The sequence below is a fragment of the Peromyscus maniculatus genome, chromosome 12 (assembly GCF_049852395.1).
Source record: "Peromyscus maniculatus bairdii isolate BWxNUB_F1_BW_parent chromosome 12, HU_Pman_BW_mat_3.1, whole genome shotgun sequence".
In the NCBI taxonomy this organism is placed as follows: Eukaryota; Metazoa; Chordata; class Mammalia; order Rodentia; family Cricetidae; genus Peromyscus; species Peromyscus maniculatus.
The window spans coordinates 58289695-58309412 of record NC_134863.1 but is presented as its reverse complement, the minus strand read 5'-3'; positions in this window follow the sequence as shown (position 1 = coordinate 58309412).

The following is a 19718-nucleotide window of genomic DNA, read 5'->3' as shown; positions in this document are numbered from 1 at the left end:
AACTGCATCAGGCCCTCTGAATAGGTGAGACAGTTGATTGGCTTGATCTGTTTGGAAGGCATCCAGGCAGTGGGATCAGGTCCTGTGCTCAGTGCATGAGTTGGCTGTTTGATACCTGGGTCTTATGCAAGGGTGCTTGGCTCAGCCTGGGAGGAGGGGACTGGACCTCCCTGGACTGAGTCTACGGGTTGATCTCAATCCTCAGGGAGTCTTTGCCCTGGAGGAGATGGGAATGGGAGGTGGCCTGGGGGGAAGGGGAGGAGGGCAGGAGAAGGGAGAACAAGGGAATTCGTGGCTGATATGTAGAATTAAGTTATATTGTAAAATAAAATTAAATTAAATAAAAAAAAGATGAGACCTCATGAGACTGAGAAACTTCTGTAAGATGAGGGATGCAGTCTATAGGACAAAATGGCAGCCTACAGAATAGAAAAACATCTTCATCAAACCCACATCCAACGAAGGGCTGATTTCCAAAATATATAAAGAATTCAAGAATCTATACCTCAAAAAAAAAACAAACAAACAAATAATCCAATTTTCAAAAAATGGTGTACAGCTCTAAACAGATGATTCTCAATGTAAGATCCTTCACTGGCCAGGAAACACTTAAAATACTGAAAACAAAGACAGGAACTACTGTTGTTTATAGAAAAATTGACAAGAAATGATTATCAATCATAAACAATGTACTTGTTTAATAAAATATTAAATAAGTATCCAAAGAAATAAATTAAATAAGACTGTTAGAAAATATTTTGCTTTTATTAATGTTCTATATTTATATATGAATGTCAAACTAAAATAGGTATATTATTTATTCATTTTTCCTATTAGTATACTAAATGTTAACATCTGTATTTTTGTAACTAAAAACATGGGAAGAGAAATTCTTGAGGAGATTTTTTTGCGTTTAATGAGAACTTTCAAAAGAGCAATAAATGATAGTATACTTTAAATTATTTATTCCAATAACAATTCAACTTTAAGGAAAATCATTAACAGAGAAAAATTGAATTTTTGTCTTTATTCCAAAGAGAAATTATTTAAGATTGTTCTTGTCAATTGTAAAGTGATGACATAAAATATTTTCAATCTGAATATTCATCTTAACATTATTAACCATAAAATGTCAAGAAAAGAAAATATCCTCCTAGGAAAAATGTCTTTTGAAATTACATCAACAATATCTGGGAAATAAAACAAAAATATGAGTCTGAAAACAAATTATTTTTAAAAGTCTCTATGTCTTTATATTTTAACAAAATATGTATTTTGAAGTTAGGGATGTAAATTAAAACAAAGCATTCACAGAGCATGCATGAAGACCTGATTTTAGATCTTTGGCTCCCTCTTTCAGGCCAGTGAGGGTGGTAGTTTACCTGCTTGAGGAGCAGAGAATGTTGAACCTCGTCACATGCTGGATAGGTAGACTAGGCATGAAGAAAATGTACAAGTTAACTTAGAGAATCAGTCTCGATGGCTAGAAAACTCAAGGAAGAAAATTAACATCTGTGTAAGGGAGGACACAGTGAAACCACTCAACTGGACCATTTAGTGAGTAGAAAGAAAGGTTTATTGGGGATCAAACTGCCAAGGCTCTTTCCAAAAAGTAAACAGATTATATATTACAGTCAGCAGGATGTGAATATTTGAGCAGATACAGGCTGTTTGGATTGACCTGAACTGAATGCCTTTGCATCTGGAAATAAGAAACCAATATTAGTTAACTAGACACCTGTAGCTAGAGTTTTCCTGCCTTGCCCACAGTCAGGACAAATCTTTGTCACCCGCCAGTCCCACAGCCACTCAGACCTAACCAAGTAAACACAGAGACTTATATTGCTTACAAACTGTATGGCCATGGCAGGCTTCTTGCTAACTGTTCTTATAGCTTAAATTAATCCATTTCCATAAATCTATGCCTTGCCATGTGGCTGGTGGCTTACCGGCGTCTTCACATGCTGCTGGTCATGGCAGCGGCTGGCAGTGTCTCTTTCCTCAGCCTTCCACTTCCCAGAATTCTCCTCTCTCCTTGTCCCACCTACTTCCTGCCTGGCCACTGGCCAATCAGTATTTTATTTATTGACCAATCAGAGCAATTTGACATACAGACCATCCCATAGCAGACACCAATTCAACTTGTAGTTGTTTCTTCTAACTATTCAGTAACACAGATTATCATAACTCTAAAGTCCTAGACTGAGCAGTCACCTTTTTCTCTCTGTAAACAAACACAGTTCCATTTATTCATTACCTGGTCATATTTTCTGTGTCTATTTCCAAGAAATAATTAAGGCATATTTTAATCATCTATTACTTTATTTGCTTCTGTAACTTCAAATTTGAAACAGTACATATTAATAGAGCTAAACTATATCTATGTTTTGTATAATCAAACTGAGTAATATCTTTCAGAATTCAACATTTCGGGACATACTATGAAAGACACAGAATATCCTGGAAAGTATTCCTTAATAATGTCACAATTTCAGCAGAAAATATTTGAATATTCACATGACATGAGATTCATGAACTGTATTAATTATCTCAAGTCAAGTCTTCCCACATGCTGTGGGTAAGGTAATGCTTTGTGCTCAGATAAAGTTAATAAAACAATTTGTCTTTCAGTGTTCTCCAAGGGCCTGAAGTAATTCTGTGTAATTGTTATTCACAATTCCCTGAAATTTGCCACTGTTCAGTGTTATGGTTTCAGTTTGCTCATCACTCCATTTAAAAGTGAATTAGGTCTCTTTGTCTCTAGTCATGATCCTTTACCAAGTAATGAGTCAATTTTCATCATGACTTTGAAAGGCTGGAAAGAATGATAGATTTAGTACATACTTGACTTGAGATTATCCCTCTATTTTTTTTATCATTTTCATTAGATGTGTCTCTGGGAGCTATAAGGATGAGAAGGCAAAAAAGCTTATATGAGCCAGAGGTGATGGAAGACTCCAAGGAAATGGTGTTCTGCAGACATCATAGGACTGGTACACCATATGAACTCCCAAAGACTGTAGCAGCACACAAAGGGTCTACACAAATTCAAGGCAGATGGTGTTCCTGCACTGAGAGGAAAAAGTGAACATGGGCTCCTACCCCTAATCAAGAAGCTATGTGCAATTGGTACATTCTTGCAAATAAAATAATTAGTTTTGGCAGCTGCAGTTGCAAGCTATCAGACAAGACTCCTGCAGACCTGCCCCCCCCCCAATTGGACCCTGTAATCTATAAGCCCTAATCATCATCCAGACCAACCCATTCCCCAAGACCCCAGCAACTCACTGAGACTCAGACTCCTCCACCTCTGATTGGACAAAGAGGTAAGTGACATTTCTCTCAGCAGGTCATATTAGTCTCTAGGCGCTGGACCCTAGAGCATAATCCATGCCCTCTACCCCATCCATTGCAGCCCTAGTTTCAGGCCAGCAGGCAAGACTCCTGCAGACCGGCCTGTCCAACAACATCCCGCATAAGACCATGTAATTTACAAGCTCCACTCTACTCCCCAAACCTACCTATCTCCTGAGACCTCAGCATCTCCCCAAAACACAGACTCTGCCAGCTCAGATTAGAGCAAGAGGTGAGTGACTGCTCTCTCTATGAGTCACACAAGTTTCTAGGCCCTAGACCCTGAGGCATAACCCATGCCCTCCTACCCGAAACAATGCAGCCCAAGTTGCAGGTCAGAAGGCAAGAATCCTCCAGCAAGGCCTGCCTACCACCATTCCCCATTGAAACCTGTAATCTACAATCCCCACTCCTGCACCAAAACCTACCCATCCCCAGAGACTGCAGCTACTTCCTGAGACACAGACTCTGACAGCTCCTATTGGACTGAGAGTGCCAACTGGACCAAAAGCAGCTCCCTGAGACACAAACACCATTTGCACAGGTTGGAGGAAAAGATAGGTAGATGTCAGTGCAAGAATACATTCAACAACATTAAGAGCAGTATGGCACCACCAGACCTACTGGTTCTACAACAGCAAGACAAGAACACACCACCATAGAAGAAGGAGAAGAAAAGAACTTTAAAAATCACTTTATGCAGGTGATGGAGGCCTTTAAAGAGGAAATGAAAAATTCACTTAAAGAAATCAAGGAAAAGACAAACAAAAACAATGAAGAAATGAATAAATCCTTTAAAAAGAAAGTTGAGAAAAAGCAAACAAACAGGAGAGGGAAATAGTTCAAGACTTGAGAATTGAAATAGAGGCAATAAAGAAGACACAAACTGAGGGAATTCTGGAAATGGAAAAATCTGAGTAAATGAACAGGAACTATAGATGCAAGCATAACCAATAGAATATAAGAGATGGAAGACAGAATCACTGGCATTGAAGTTAAGATAGAGGGAAGAGATTTGTCGGTCATAAAAAATATTAAAGCCAACAAAGTCATAACATAAAATGTCCAGAAAATTTAGAACACAATTAAAAGTCCAAACCTAAGAATAATATGGATAGAAGAAGGAGAAAAATACCAGCACAGAAAATATATTCAACAAAATCACAGAAGAAAACTTTCCCAGCGTAAAGAAGGAAATGCCTATGAAGACACAAGAAGTTTACAGAACACCAAATAAACTGGAACCCCCCAAAGCCACCTCACCACATAATAATCTAACCACTAAATATACTGAATAAATAAAGAATATAAATAGCTGCAATGAAAAAAGGGCCAAGTAACATATAAAGGCAGACCCATCAGTATAATGCCTGATTTCCCAGTGGAGACTCTGAAAACCAGAAGGTCCTCAACAGACATTGTTCACACACTAAGAGATCACAGATGCCAGCCCACACTACTAAACTCAGCAAAACTCACAATCACCACAGATGAAGTAAACAAGATATTCCATGACAAAACCAGATTTAGATAGTAAATATCCACAATCCAGCCTTACTGAAAGCACTAGAAGGAAAAAACCAACCTAAGGAAGTTAGCTGCACCCAAGAAAGTACAGGCAAAAGATAATTCCACACTAGCAAATACCAAATAAGGGAAACACATACACACACTACCACCAAAAAAAAAAAAACATAAATTAACAATCACTGGTCATTAATATCCATTGATAGCAAAAAAAACTCGATTCACTTATAAAAAGACACAGGCTAACAGAATGGATATTAAAACAGGATCCATCCTTCTGCTGCATACAAGAAACACACCTCAACTTTAAAGCCAGACATGGCTTAAGAGTAAAGGGTTGGGAAAAGACTTTCCAATCAAATGGACTTAAGAAACAAGTGGTGTAACAAACCTAATAGCTATCAAAATACAGTTCAAACTAAGATTTCTCAAAAGAGATCAGGAAGAACTATATATACTCATCACAGAAAAAATCCATCAAGATGAACTCTCAGTTTTGAATATTTATGCCCCAAACACAATAGCAACCACATATGTAAAAGAAACAATACTAAAGTCTAAATTGCACATCAAAGCACACACTAATAGTGGAAGACTCCAACATCCCACTAACACCAATGGACAGGCCTACCAGACAGAAAATTAACAGAGAAATTAGTTATGACTCAAATGGACTTGATAGACATTTACAGAACATTCCATCAAAACATAAAAGAATATACTTTCTTCTCATCACCTCATGGAACCTTCTCAAAAATTGACCACATACTTGGTCACAAAACAAATCTCAACACATAGAAAAAACCCTCTTGTGTTTTATGGGACCACCATGTCTTAAACTTAGAATTCAACCACAACAAAAATGACAGAAAGCCTACAAATTCATGGAAAGTAAATAATGTGCAACTGAATCACCAATAGGTCAAGGAACAAATAAAGAAATTAAAGACTTCCTAGAATTCAATCAAAATGAATGCACAACACACACAAACTTATAGGACACCAAGAAAAGTACTAAGAGGACAGTCCATAGCTCAAAATGCCTACATAAAGAAGTTAGAGAAATCTCACACTAGTGACTTAACTGCACACTTGAAAGCTCTAAAACAAAAAGAAGCAAACTCACCCAGGAGGAATTGACACCAGGAAATAATTAAATTGAGGGCTAAAATCAATAAAATAGAAACAAAGAGAACAGTACAAAGAATCAATGAAACAAATAATTGGTTCTTTGAGAAAATCAACAAGATAGACAAACCTCTATCCAAACTAACCAAAAGGCAGAAAGAGATTATGCACATTAACAAAATCAGAAACAAAAATAGGGGACATAAAAATAGACAATGAAAAAATCGAAAGAATCAGCAGGTAATATCTCAAAAACCTGTACTTCGCAAAATTGGAAAATCTAAAAGAAATGAACAATTTCCTGGATAGGTACCATATACCCAAATTAAGTCAAGACCAGATAAACAATTTAAGTAGACCTATAACACAGAAATAGAAGCAGTCATTTAAAAGTCTCCCAACCAAAATAATCCCAGGACCAGATGATTTTAGCACAGAATTCTACTAGAACTTCAAAGAAGAACTGATACCAATACCCCTCAAATTGTTTCACACAATTGAAACAGAAGGAACATTGCCAAACACTTTCTATGAAGCTACAGTTATTCTGACACCCAAACCACACAAAAGTGCAACAAAGAAAGAGAATTACAGACCAATCTCCCTCATGAACATTGATGTAAAAATACTCAATAAAATACTGGCAAAAGAATCCAAGAACACATCAAAAAATCATCCACCATGATCAAGGAGGCTTTATCCTAGAGATGCAGGAATGGTTCAAAATTCAAAAATCTGTCAATGTAATCCTCCATATAAACAAACTGAAATAAAAAAAACATGATCTCATTAGATAGTGAAATGCCTTTGAAAAAATCCAACATACCTTCATGATAAGGGACTTGGATAGATCAGGAACACAAGTAGCATACCACACCATAATATAGGCAATTATAGCAAGCTAACAGCCAACATCATATTAAATGAAGAGAAACTCAAAGCAATTCCACTAAAATCAGGAACAAGAGTGTCCACTCTCCCCATATTTATTTAATATAGTACTTGAAATTCTAGCCAAAGCAATAAGACAACAAAAGGAGATCAAGGGAATACAAATTGGAAAGGAAGAAGTCCTTTCACTATTTGCATATGATATAATAGTTTACATAAGTAACTCCAAAAATTCTGTCAGGGAATTCCTACAGCTGATAAATACCTTCAGTAATGTGGCAGGATATAATATTAACTAAAAAAAAAATCACTAGCCTATCTACACATGATAAATGGGCCAAGAAAGAAATCAGAGAAACATCACTCTTTACAATAGCCACAAATAATATAAAATATATTGGGATAACTCTAACCAAACAAGTGAAAGACCTGTATGACAAGAACTTTAAGTCTCTGAAGAAAGAAATTGAAGAAGATGTCAGAAAATGGAAAGATTCGCCATGCTCACGAATAGGTAGGATTAACAAAGTAAAAATGGCAATCTTACCATAAGCAATCTACAGATTCAATGCAATCTCCATCAAAATCCCAAATCCCATCACAATTTTTCATAGACCTTGAAAGAACCGGTATTCAACTTCATATGGAAAAACAAAAAACCCAGGATACCTAAGAGAATCCTGTACGATAAAGGAACTTCTGGAGGAATCACCATCCCTGACTTCAAGCCCTGCTATAGAGCTATAGTAATAAAAACAGTCTGGTATGGGCATAAAAATAAACACATGGGCCAATGGAATGAAATTGAAGAACTTGATATAAAGTCACACACCTATGAACACCTGGGTTTTGACAAAGAAGCCAAAACTGTACAGTGGAAAAAAGAAAATATCTTCAACAATTGGTGTTGGCATAATTGGTTGTCAACATGTACAAGATAGCAAAAAGGTCCATATCTATCTCCATGCAAAAAACTCAAATCCAAGTGAATCAAAGACATCAACATAAATCCAGTTACACTGAACCTGATGGAAGAGAAAATGGGAAGTATCCTTGAATGAATTGGCACAGGATAGCACTTCCTAAATATAACACCAATAGCACAGATACTAAGAGCAACAATTAATAAACAGGACCTCCTGAAACTGAAAACCTTTTTTTTAAGGCAAAGGGCATGGTAAATAAGAAGAAAAAAAAAACAGCCTATGGAATGGGAGAATGGGAAAAGACCTTCCCCCACCCCACATCTGAAAGAGGGCTGATATCCAAAATATATAGAGAATTCAAGATCAAAGAATTGCTCAGCATCCTTAGTCATCAGGGAAATGAAAATCAAAACAGCTTTGAGATACCATCTTACACCTGTGAGAATGGCTAAGATCAAAACACTGATGGCAGCTTATGTTTGAGAAGATGTGAAGCAAGGGGAACACTCCTCCACTGTTGGTGACAGTGCAAACTTGTACAGCAATTTTGAAAATCAGTAATTATGACCTCTCAGAAAATTGGAAATCAATCTATCTCAAGACCCAATGATACCACTTTTGGGGACATATACCCAAGGGATGCTCAGTCATACCACAAGGACTCAACTATGTTCATAGCAGCATTTTTTATTATAGCCAGAACCTGAAAACAATCTAGATGTCCCTCATTTGAAGAATACACAGAGAAAATGGGGTACATATACACAATGGAGTATCACTCATCTTAAAAAAATGACATCATGAAATTTGCAGGCAAATGGATGGAATCAGAAAATATCATCCTGAGTGAGATAACCCAGACTAAGAAAGACAAACATGGTGTGTACTCACTCATAAGCTAATACTAGATGTAAAGCAAAGGATAATCAGACTACAACCCACAGTGCCAGAGAAGCTAGGAAACAAACACAATACTAAGTATGGTTCACCTGGGAAGTAGAAACAGATGAGATCCCCATAAGTAAATTGGTGATGAGGGGGTGGAATAAAGGGGTAAAGATGGGGGATGAGAACATGAGGGAATGGCATGGTCGAGCTGGGGAAGGGCCAGAGTAGGAGAACAATGAAAGGGATATTTTGATAGAGGGTGACATTATGGGGTTAGGAAGGAACATAGATTAGGGAAATTCCTAGGAATCCACAAAGACTGCTCCAGATTAGATTACTAGCAATAGTGGAGACGGTGCCTGAACTGGCCTACCCCAGTAAATAGATTGGTAAATAACGCAACTATCATCATAGAGCCTTCATCCAGTAACTGAAGAAAGCAGATGAAGATATCTGCAGCCAAGCACCAGGTTGAGCTCTTGGAGATCAGTCAAACAGAGTGGAGAGGTATTATATGAGCAAAGCTGGTCAAGATCATGATGGGGGAATCTATAAAGACAACTGAACCAAGCTCTTAGGAGCTCACAAATTTTAGACAAATAGCTGTGGAACCTTCATGGGACTGGAAAAGGCCCTCTGCATGTGGAGGCAGTTGTGTAGCTTGGTCTGTTTGAGGCGTCCCTGGCAGTGGGATCTCTGGTGCATGGGCTAGCTTTTTAACTATGGTGGGATGCCTTGCTCAGCCTTGATGCAGTGGGCAGGCCTTGATCCTGCCTCATCTGAATGTACCAGGCTTTGCTGACTCTCCATGGAGGGCCTTACCCCTTTGGAGGAGAGTATGGTTGGTGAGTTGGGGAGGAAGGATGGGAGGGAGTAAGAAGAGGGATGAGACCTGCGGTAGGTATATATAGTGAATAAAAAAATATTAAATAAAAAAATTACAAATTAGACTTCTCTAATTGACCCTCACTAAGAATATTAAACATACTTCAGGTTATGTCCCATGCCTTTGTCTTAATGGCCAAAAATAATAAATAAACTCCACAGTACTTTTGTAGATATTTTAACTTATATACCTCTGTTACAGAATTGTTTGTTGTATTGGTTATTGTCTTGTATACTTTGGTTCCTAATACTGTATGTTTTTTTGTTCATTTGTGTTTGGGCATTTTGTGTGTATGTTTGGGAGAAAGAGAGAGGGTGAAATGTTGTGTTTTGCTTGATTCTTAAAGAAACAGAGAAATAAAGGACATTGAGATTTCTGGGTAGGAAAGTGGGGATCTGGGAAAAGGTGAGAGAGGGGAAAAGAGTGATCAGAATATGTTGTAAAAAAGTATTTTCAATAAGTAAAGTATTGTCAAAATTAGCATTTCATGCTTCCAATTTCATTTAAAATGTAATCCAACACTTTTTTTTTTTTACTTCTCCATATTTCGGTGTCTGTCATGTTAGCCAAGCAACTAATTACTAAGCCAGTATTCTCTATTTATTTCAAGTATCCTCTAGTTTCTCTGCCATTGGTTGTATTTTCCTACACCGTGTCTAACTGCAACACAATCTCAGACAGATTCTCTGTTAAGACATCTTGAGTAAAATAAATAATGAAAGAAAATATTGTGAGGGCATTTGGCTTTCTTTGTATCTTTTGATAAAACATGGCAATGTTACCTACTGCCTTTTATATTTAATAATGTGTTTTGGAAAGTAACTCCAGAATCCTGATCTCAGATCTTCTCAGAGATAATTAGCACATGGCAAAGAAGGGTAAAGTTGGGCTCAGAATGGTGCCAAGCAAGACAGAGCATGACACTTCTGGAATATTGCCTGGAACTTGGATAAAGGTCAATGCTGCTGGTTCCAAAGCTGGAATTTTTTACAGATCAAAATTGCAAGGAAAACAATTAGAATGAAAGAAAGCAATAAATCTACCAATGGTGGTGCTTGTAATTCACACATTGTGCTTCAAACTTGGTTGTATAGTTAAATCAAATTAAGCAATTTAGCTCAAAAGTGTTAAAGTGCTAGACCTCACTTGGTGTAGACCTCAGTGGTAGAACACTCATTGAACAGTTTACATACCCCCACTAAATTCACTAGGACACAAAAAATCAACAAACAAACTCTAACGAAACATGAAAACAAAGCTATGTGATTGTGTAAATCAAGAAACTCCATCCCTAAAATCTCCTTTAAATTTTAGTTAGAAGTGTATATCCTGCTCCCTATTTTTTTCTATTACCACATATGATGAACCAGATTATACAGAATTTTATCAACCACTGTTAAAACTATGCTTCCTAGTATCAGTTCAAATTAGTGATACGTAGGATAAGCAGTCAAATACATCAAATTTAAAATAGGACCTTCCTTATTAATATAAACTAGAGTTTGTGATGAAGCTAACTCTGTTTAGAAGCCCATGGTAAAAGAATAAGTTAGGGGCCATTCTATGGAGAAAGAAAGATATTTTTTTTTTCCTTTGGAAAAGAAAGGTACATATAAAGATACTGAGAATTTTGCTTCATCAAGCAACAACATTTACCATTTCCTTATCATCAAGGGTCAGGGTTTATACATTTTTTATCTGAGTTATGGGCTCCAGTAAAAAGTTCTCTGGAGGTACCTTCACTTACTGAATGACCTAACCAACTCAAGATTCCATTTTAAACAATAATCATTTATACATATTATTGGGCTGCAATGTATAATTTCATATATGCATATGATGAAGATAAATTAAAATCACCTATAGTTTTCCAACTTGCTTTACTTCCACAACTTTTATAATTCCCTACTAACTTCTGTCCTAATTTCAGCTTGATATTTTCAGCTTTGTGATATGAAGTGGAGAATTTGGCCATTGTTTTTCTATGTCTGGATTATTTTTGCCAACCATAATATTCTTCAGATTCATTGATTTTGCTTAAATTAATAAGTTATCATTTTTATTGATGAATTATACTCAGCACATAATTAGGCATGTGCCAAATTTTTATAGTGTTGAAACACACCGAACTTGAGTTCATACCTTAGCTATTTTGATTAATGCTGTAACAAATATGTGTGTGTAAATAACTACTTGGTTTGCTGACTTGATTTTCATTGGGTATTTTACAGATCAGGAATATAAAAAAGAAGCAGAACTGATAGACTGAATACATATATATATGAATTATTAGAGTGCCTTAGAGGCTGTGGTCCATCAAATCCATTAATGGCTGTCTATCAATGGAAAGCTCAAAGATCCAGTAGATGCTCAGTCCATGAAGCTGGATGGGTAATAGAAATACTAGTAAATTTTAAGCTTTGCTTCTGCAACATGTCACGTTAGCTGTTATTTATAACTACGTTTCTCTCATACCTATTCTGTATTTCTTCAGCTTCAGTAAGCACCTGGGCAGGTATTGGCTCTTTTCCTGGAGGAATGACCCATATCTTAATTCCTAAAGGTCTGTGGCCTTTGTCATCATGCCTGGATTAAGTTGCTTAAAGGATCTTCTGAACTCCAGACATTGTCTCTTACTTCCATTGTGGAGAAAAATCAAATTCACATTTTTAAATCAGAATCAATCACCCTTTCTAGTACTGTTATCACTTTATGTGTCTGTCATCTTAAAGGCATCAGAAATGCACAATAGCCATTTGTGAGCCTGAACTTCCAGTTCAAGGAGATACTTGTTGTGTCCACTGGATCTACTGTGAGCCATACTTCATTAATGACCCAGACTCCATAAAACCCTACTTAAAGTAGAGAGCTTCAATGTTTCTTGGGGGTCTTCTTAAATCGGCATGAATTTAGAAATAGTTTTCAATAGACCCTAGAAAGATTGACTGTTTCTTTTCTCCCAGTATATACTTATCTTTTTAAAAGCCTGTAAGTACTCTGGAAAAGGACTAGTAAGAGGATAATGGTAAAACTCAATATTCTACCAACATCTTTTCTCAGGGGAACCCACTGATCCATCATTCAAGGAGTTCTGGGTTTGCAAACTGGCTCCAATCTGGAAATTGATTGATGAACTGAGGTTGTCTTTTGCCAGAATCCAATGTAGACTTTCTTTTATTTGTTTGATAATTTTTTGCTTGTAAAAACCAAACAATCAAAAATCCATTTCATGCCTGAAAATGTAGTGATTGATTAGCCAGGTACAAAGGTCTATATGAGTCATAACATCATAAAAAGTACTTTGCCTGTGCTTCCCATTACATGTTTGCTCATTATGGAAATTTCTTTGTCTATGCTGCCCATCATCTAGGGTCATCTTGCCTTTGGTGATTCAGTAATGCCCCCTGTCCCTTTCTACTTTGAGCCCAATTAAACTCATTTCATTTAATTCATCATATTGAGCAGCAAGGTCTCCAACCTTAAGGTATGGTACAAGGAAAGGGGCAACAACAAAGATGTTCAATGTGCTGGGGCCCCTCTTACCATCTTCTATTTAATAAGATTAATGAAGTACATGCCTTCTGGGTTTTTACATGGTTTATCCACTCTAGTATTAAAATTTCCCAAGCTTCAAAATCCCTTCATCAACACTAAGCCAGGGATACCAGGAATCTCTAAATCCTTTCAATTAGAACATCTTTTGACAACTATTTTCAGTCAATCATTAAAACAAACCTCTAGCACCTTTTTAAACTGTCTGAGCTTCTATATTAGAGGTAAAATCTACTTACAGTTACATATCAACAAAATCAGCCTGATCCAAGATTAATTACTTAATTTGTAAATTGTCAAAAGTTATCTATTCAGTGTCAACCAACCCACTACTCCTCATAATTAGTGATTCAGAATAATGAAATGAAACTTCAGTAACTGTGGGTGTTGGCACACCTATTCCAGATACTGAAAAATTCATTCTTATACTACTGTTGATCTAGAATATCTCTAGGCAGGGAGAAAGAGAACTGTCTTCATTCAAATTGCTTATATAGATTGCTCAGGTTAAGGGCAGATCTTCCCACGTCAAAAGATCTAGATTAAAAGTGGGTCTGCCCAATTCAAATGATTTAGTTAAGAAAAAAGTCATAAAATTCATATACAATTATACTCTAACATGAAGTTGTGAAAAATCATTTTTTCACATTTCCAAGTGGTTTTTGTTGTTGTTGTTGTAGTTGTTTTGAGAATGAATCAATAAAGGACAAGTATTTGATCAATTGCATTAAACACAATGTGTTATAGATATAAACGCTAATGTCCACATTAATGAAGAGAAAGTGATTAGGAATAGCTTATTTGGAAACATACATGTATGTCTATGTATATACCAACTGCGACATCATTATAAGACAGATATAATGGTTTTTCTTCTTTGTCTTTGACTTCACCTTGACTACGACATTTCCTTTACTTTGCTGTGTTTCTTTCTTTTTATTTCTTTCAATTTTTTGTTTTTGTTGTTGTTGTTTTCGAGACAGGGTTTCTCTGCGTAGCTTTGCGCCTTTCCTGGAGCTCACTTGGTAGCCCAGGCTGGCCTCGAACTCACAGAGATCCTCCTGGCTCTGCCTCCCGAGTGCTGGGATTAAAGGCGTGCACCACCACCGCCCGGCTCAATTTTTTTTTATTAAGAAATTTTCTACTCACTCCACATGTTATCCACAGATCCCCTCTCCTCCCTCCTCCCACCCCCCAGCTCTCTTTCCCAAGCTACCATATATCCCCACATCCCCCAAATTGAGGTCTCCCATGGGGAGTCAGCAGAGCCCAGCACACTAAGCCTAGGCAGGTCCAAGCCTTTTCCCACTGCACCAAGGCTGTGCAAGATGCCACACCAATGGCACCGGGTTCCAGAAGCCTGCCCATGCACCAAGGACAGATCCTGATGCCCCTGCCTGGGTGACCCCCAAACAGTTCGAGCCAAACAACTGTCTTCCCTATCCAGAGGGCCTAGTCCAGTCCCATGGGGGCTCCACAGCCACCAGTCCACAGTGTTTTTATCTCAATAAAAACCATAAGAAACTAAAATGAGGTAGCACCTCACTTTATTTCTCTTTCATATTCTTTAGAGGACTAACATTATTGATAATTTATGACATTTTTTGTTTGTTTTCTTCTGAACATTTCATTGTTTTTTTTCTGATAATTATTTTGTTTTCTTTCTCATCTTATCATTGGATCACTTTTTCACTCTGTGTGTGTGTGTGTGTGTGTGTGTGTGTGTGTGTGTGTGTGTGTGTGTGTGTGTGTCTGCATGCATGCATGCACGCGCGTGCCAGTATCCCGCATCAGATGAAAAACCCAGACATATTTTGTTACATTCTATAGGTTGTATCTTCCTTTTGTAGATTGCTTTCTTTGGGGTAGAGCAAATTTTATGTTTCATGTAGATTATTTTGCTGTTGTTTCTTATGCTTTGGTGATATTTTATTAAAAATGATCATGTGTATCAACGTGCTGAAATGTTCCCCAAATTCTTCTTTTTGGTAGATGTGAATGCAGGGCTTATGTCTTTCACACATTAAGCAACTGATTTTGGTGGTTGGAGGTCTGAAAGTTAATATCCAGTTTTTTACTGTACCATTTATGGAAAATATTTTTGCCATTCATTATGTATTTCTGGCAATATTTTCATCATTTGATTATGTGTGGGGGTAAAATCCTGCAATTTCTCCTATCCCACTAGTTTATATATCTTCTTAAATATCCATGCCACAACGTAATTAATGGTGACTATATAACTGTGATATATCTTCAAATCAGATGGTGTCATGGATCCAACTTCATCCAAATTGTTCTGCCCAAACAGCATTTCTTCTGAGGATACCTTGTGATTCATTATGTATTTGAGAATGTGCTTTCAGATTCTATGAAGAAATATAATGAGATAATGAAGATTTCTTTGATTATGTAAATTAGTTGGCTAAATCTAGATACTTTGACAATATTAATTCTTCTAGCCCATTAGCTTAAAAATCACACACACACACACACACACACACACACACACACACACACAAACACACACCTTTTCAAATTCATTTCTTTGATATTTTGACATTTTCATTGTAAATATCTTTAATTGATTAAGCTTAATTCATGGTAATTTTTATTTGTTGAATTTTTGCTTCTTTAGTAAGTTGGAATGCTTTGGTTTTGTAACTTTTCATTTGGGATAGTTTTTGTGATTCTTTCTCAGGAAAAGTCATTTTCAGTGTATAGAGACATACTAAGTTTTAGACATTGATTTTCATGTCCTCCAACAGTACAAAATTATTTTATCAAATTAAATGTATCATTGTGCTGCCTTAAGATCTTTCCATATATAGGAACATACTATTTTCAAGCAGCAATATTTTGACTTTGACTTCTTCTGTTTTATGTGTTTCTTTTGGTGTCTTTTGATTACTTCCAGTGGTTTTTTTTTTTTTAACTTACAACATTAAATGACATAACATGAGTATGACCAGAGACCTTTGGCTTATTCCTGATCTTGGAGTAAACAATTTAAAATTCCTGAACAAAGTTCCATGTGTTCGTATAGCTATTGTTACATCAAACTTCAATTCTACTGTACTTAACTAGATGAGAGATCTTCATTACATCAGAATACTCAGTTTTATGAAATGTACTGGTAAATATTAAACAAACAATATTTATAGAAACTTCAATCTAATAGAAGGTTGCTCACAAGAAAATACCTCTACCATCCCATTTCATGGGAATGCATAGTAAACTGCTGTCTGAAATGACTATTTATATTCCCTGTTTCCGCACATGCAGTCATGTCAATTAACTTGCTTATCCATGGCTTTTTATATATTATATTATATATGTTATATTATTTACTTATATTTGATAAGTGTATGTTTATGTATTTTATTCATTATTAAATGCTTCTCTTGTGAATTGGAATTAGTAATTTTTGTAAGTTAAATTGGCCTTGGATGAAAATAATCCACAAATACCCATTCATAAAATAAGCTAAAATATGCCCCCTGTGGGGCCAATATTCTTTGTAAGTATATCTTTTTAGAAGAATGTGAGTTGGGAGGTCATATGTCCATATAGCACAAGTGCCAGGAGCCATTCTCTGGCAGTGAATGGGTCCTGCAGAGGGTGTAAGGAGTCGGCGGGTGAAGGAAGTGAGCCAGGCCACGGTGACTGGGAGAATCTTGCAGCCCATCTGACTAGCAGCCAGAGTGTTTCTTTATTTATACAGAATTTAGTTAGCAGGGATACATTCATGATGTTCCAAAATATAGATCAGATCATTTTTGTTTTTGGACATGTGTTTCACTTCCTCTTGCTCATCTTTTAGTCATCATTAATAAACTATGACAGAGCAAAGTTATCATTTCCAATAATTTTCCCTCAAGTTTTTACATCATTAATAAAAAGAGTTATCATTATTACTCCTTAAACCCATAACACATTTTTTGAGAATCTAGAGGCATATGACAGCCTGTGCTCAGTCTGGTTGTTTTGGTTACTTCAAGGATAATAGACCAAAACAAAATCTTCAATCACCCTGGGCACTTTTCCATGTCCCAAGCAGTGTATTATTAACTCTTAGTGGTCAGAGTGCCCGGGAAAAAATCCTCAGGCCAAAACTGCTGCAGTTATTATTCAAATTTTGACATAATACAATGAATGTTCACATTTATATATTTATAGAATTGGTCTATATGTCTAATCCTGGCATTCTGTTGTTCCTTGATCATATGACATTATAGTGGCTGTACATGAGCCAACTTCTAAGAGAGGGAGGTCCTAACATCTCATACTTTCATCATCTTTCCCCTACATACTGTGCTCATGAATATGTCTTTATGTAGGGCAGAGTCGCATTTTACCTAATTGTCTGAGTGTACAGTGGGAAGAGCCTTGTAATCTCAACTGTGGACAACCCTTCTAGCCCACTGAATCTTGTTGACCTTTGAAAATTTACTTTGTTTTGAATATCTTGTTCCAGTGTAAATACAGGGACAGATGTTTCAAGAATGTCTCAGAGCCTCATAAAGAGACCCAACACAATTCTTCACAGAACTGGAAAGAATAATACTCAACTTCATATGGAAAAACAAAAAACCCAGGATAGCCAAAAGAATCCTGTACAATAACAACCTCTGGAGGCATCATGATCCCTGACTTCAAGCTCAACTATAGAGCCACAGTAATAAAAACGGCTTGGTACTGGCATAAAAACTGACATGTGGACCAATGGAAACCAAGTGAAGACCCTGACATTAATCCACACACCTATGAACATACAATTTTTGACAAAGAAGCCAAAAGTATACAATGGAAAAAAGAAAGCATCTTCAACAAATGGTGCTGGCATAACTGGATATCAACGTGTAGAAGGCTGCAAATAGATCCATATCTGTCACCGTGCACAAAACTTAAGTCCAAGTGGATCAACATAAATCCAGCTACTCTGAATCTGCTAGAAGAGAAAGTAGAAAGTAGTTTTGAATGCATTGGCATAGGAGATCACTTCCTAAATATAACACCAGTAGCTCAGATACTGGGAGAAACAATCAATCAATCGGACCTCTTGAAACTGGGAAGCTTTTGTAGAGCAAAGGATACAGTCAACAAGGCAAAGTGACAGCCTACAGAATGGGAAAAGATCTTCACCAACCCCACATCTGACAGAGGACTGATATCCAGAATATATAAGAAACTCAAGAAATTAGACATCAAAATGCCCAACAGTCCAATTAAGAAATGTGCTGCAAAACTAAACAGAGAATTCTCAACAGAGGAAACTCAAACGGCTGAAAGACATTTAAGGAATTGTTCAACATCCCTAATTATCAGGGAAATGCAAATCAAAACAACTCTGAGATACCACCTTATGCCTGTCAGAATGGATAAGATCAAAAACACTGAAGATACCTTATGCTGGAGAGGATATGGAACTCTCCTCCACTGCTGGTGGGAATGTAAGCTTGTACAACCACTTTGGATTTCAATATGGTAATTTCTTAGAAAATTGGGAATCAATCTCCACCAAGATCCAGCTATACCATTCTTGGGCATATACCCAAGGAATGTTCAATCATACCACAAGGGCACTTGCTCAGCTGTGTTCATATCAGCATTGTTTGTAATAGCCAAAACCTGGAAACAACCTAGATGCCCTTCAATTGAAGAATGGATAAATAAAATGTGGTACATATACACATTGGAATACTACTCAGCAGAGAAAAAAATGACATCCTGAGGTTTGCAGGCAAATAGTTGGATCTAGAAAAAATCATCCTGAGTGAGGTAACCCAGAGTCAGAAAGACAAACATGGTATGTACTCACTCATAGGAGGATACTAGATGTGGAACAAGGATGACTAGACTGCTACTCACAACACCAGGGAGGCTACCTGGAAAACAGGAACCCAAGAAAGACACAGGGATCGACCAATGACAGAGAAATGGATGAGATCTACATGAACAGCCTGGGGGTAATGAAGGGCATGGATCGAGGGAAAGAGAGCTTGGGGGAGCAGGAGATTCCAGCTGGATCAAGAACAGAGAGGGAGAACAAGGAATACGAGACCATGGTAAATGAATACCACATGAGAATAGGAAGAAGCAAAGTGCTAGAGAGGCCCACGGAAATCCAAATTGATGCCCCCACAATAGACTGCTGGCAATGGTCAAGAGACAGCACAAACTGACCTACTCCGGTGACATGATGGCCAAACACTCTATTTGTCGTGCTAGAAACCCCATCCAATGACTGAGGGAACTGGATGCAGAGATCCACGTCTAGGCCCCGGGTGGAGCTCCGGGAGTCCAATTGGCAAGAAAGAGGAGGGTTTATATGAGGGTTTATATGAATTGTTGAGACCAAGGTTGGATAAAGCACAGGGACAAATAGCCAAGCAAATGGAAACACATGAACTATGAACCAATGGCTGAGGGGCTCCCAATTGGATCAGGCCCTCTGAATAGGTGAGACAGTTGATTGGCTTGATCTGTTTGGGAGGCATCCAGCCAGTGGGACCAGGTCCTGTGCTCAGTGCATGAGTTGGCTGTTTGAAACCTGGGGCTTATGC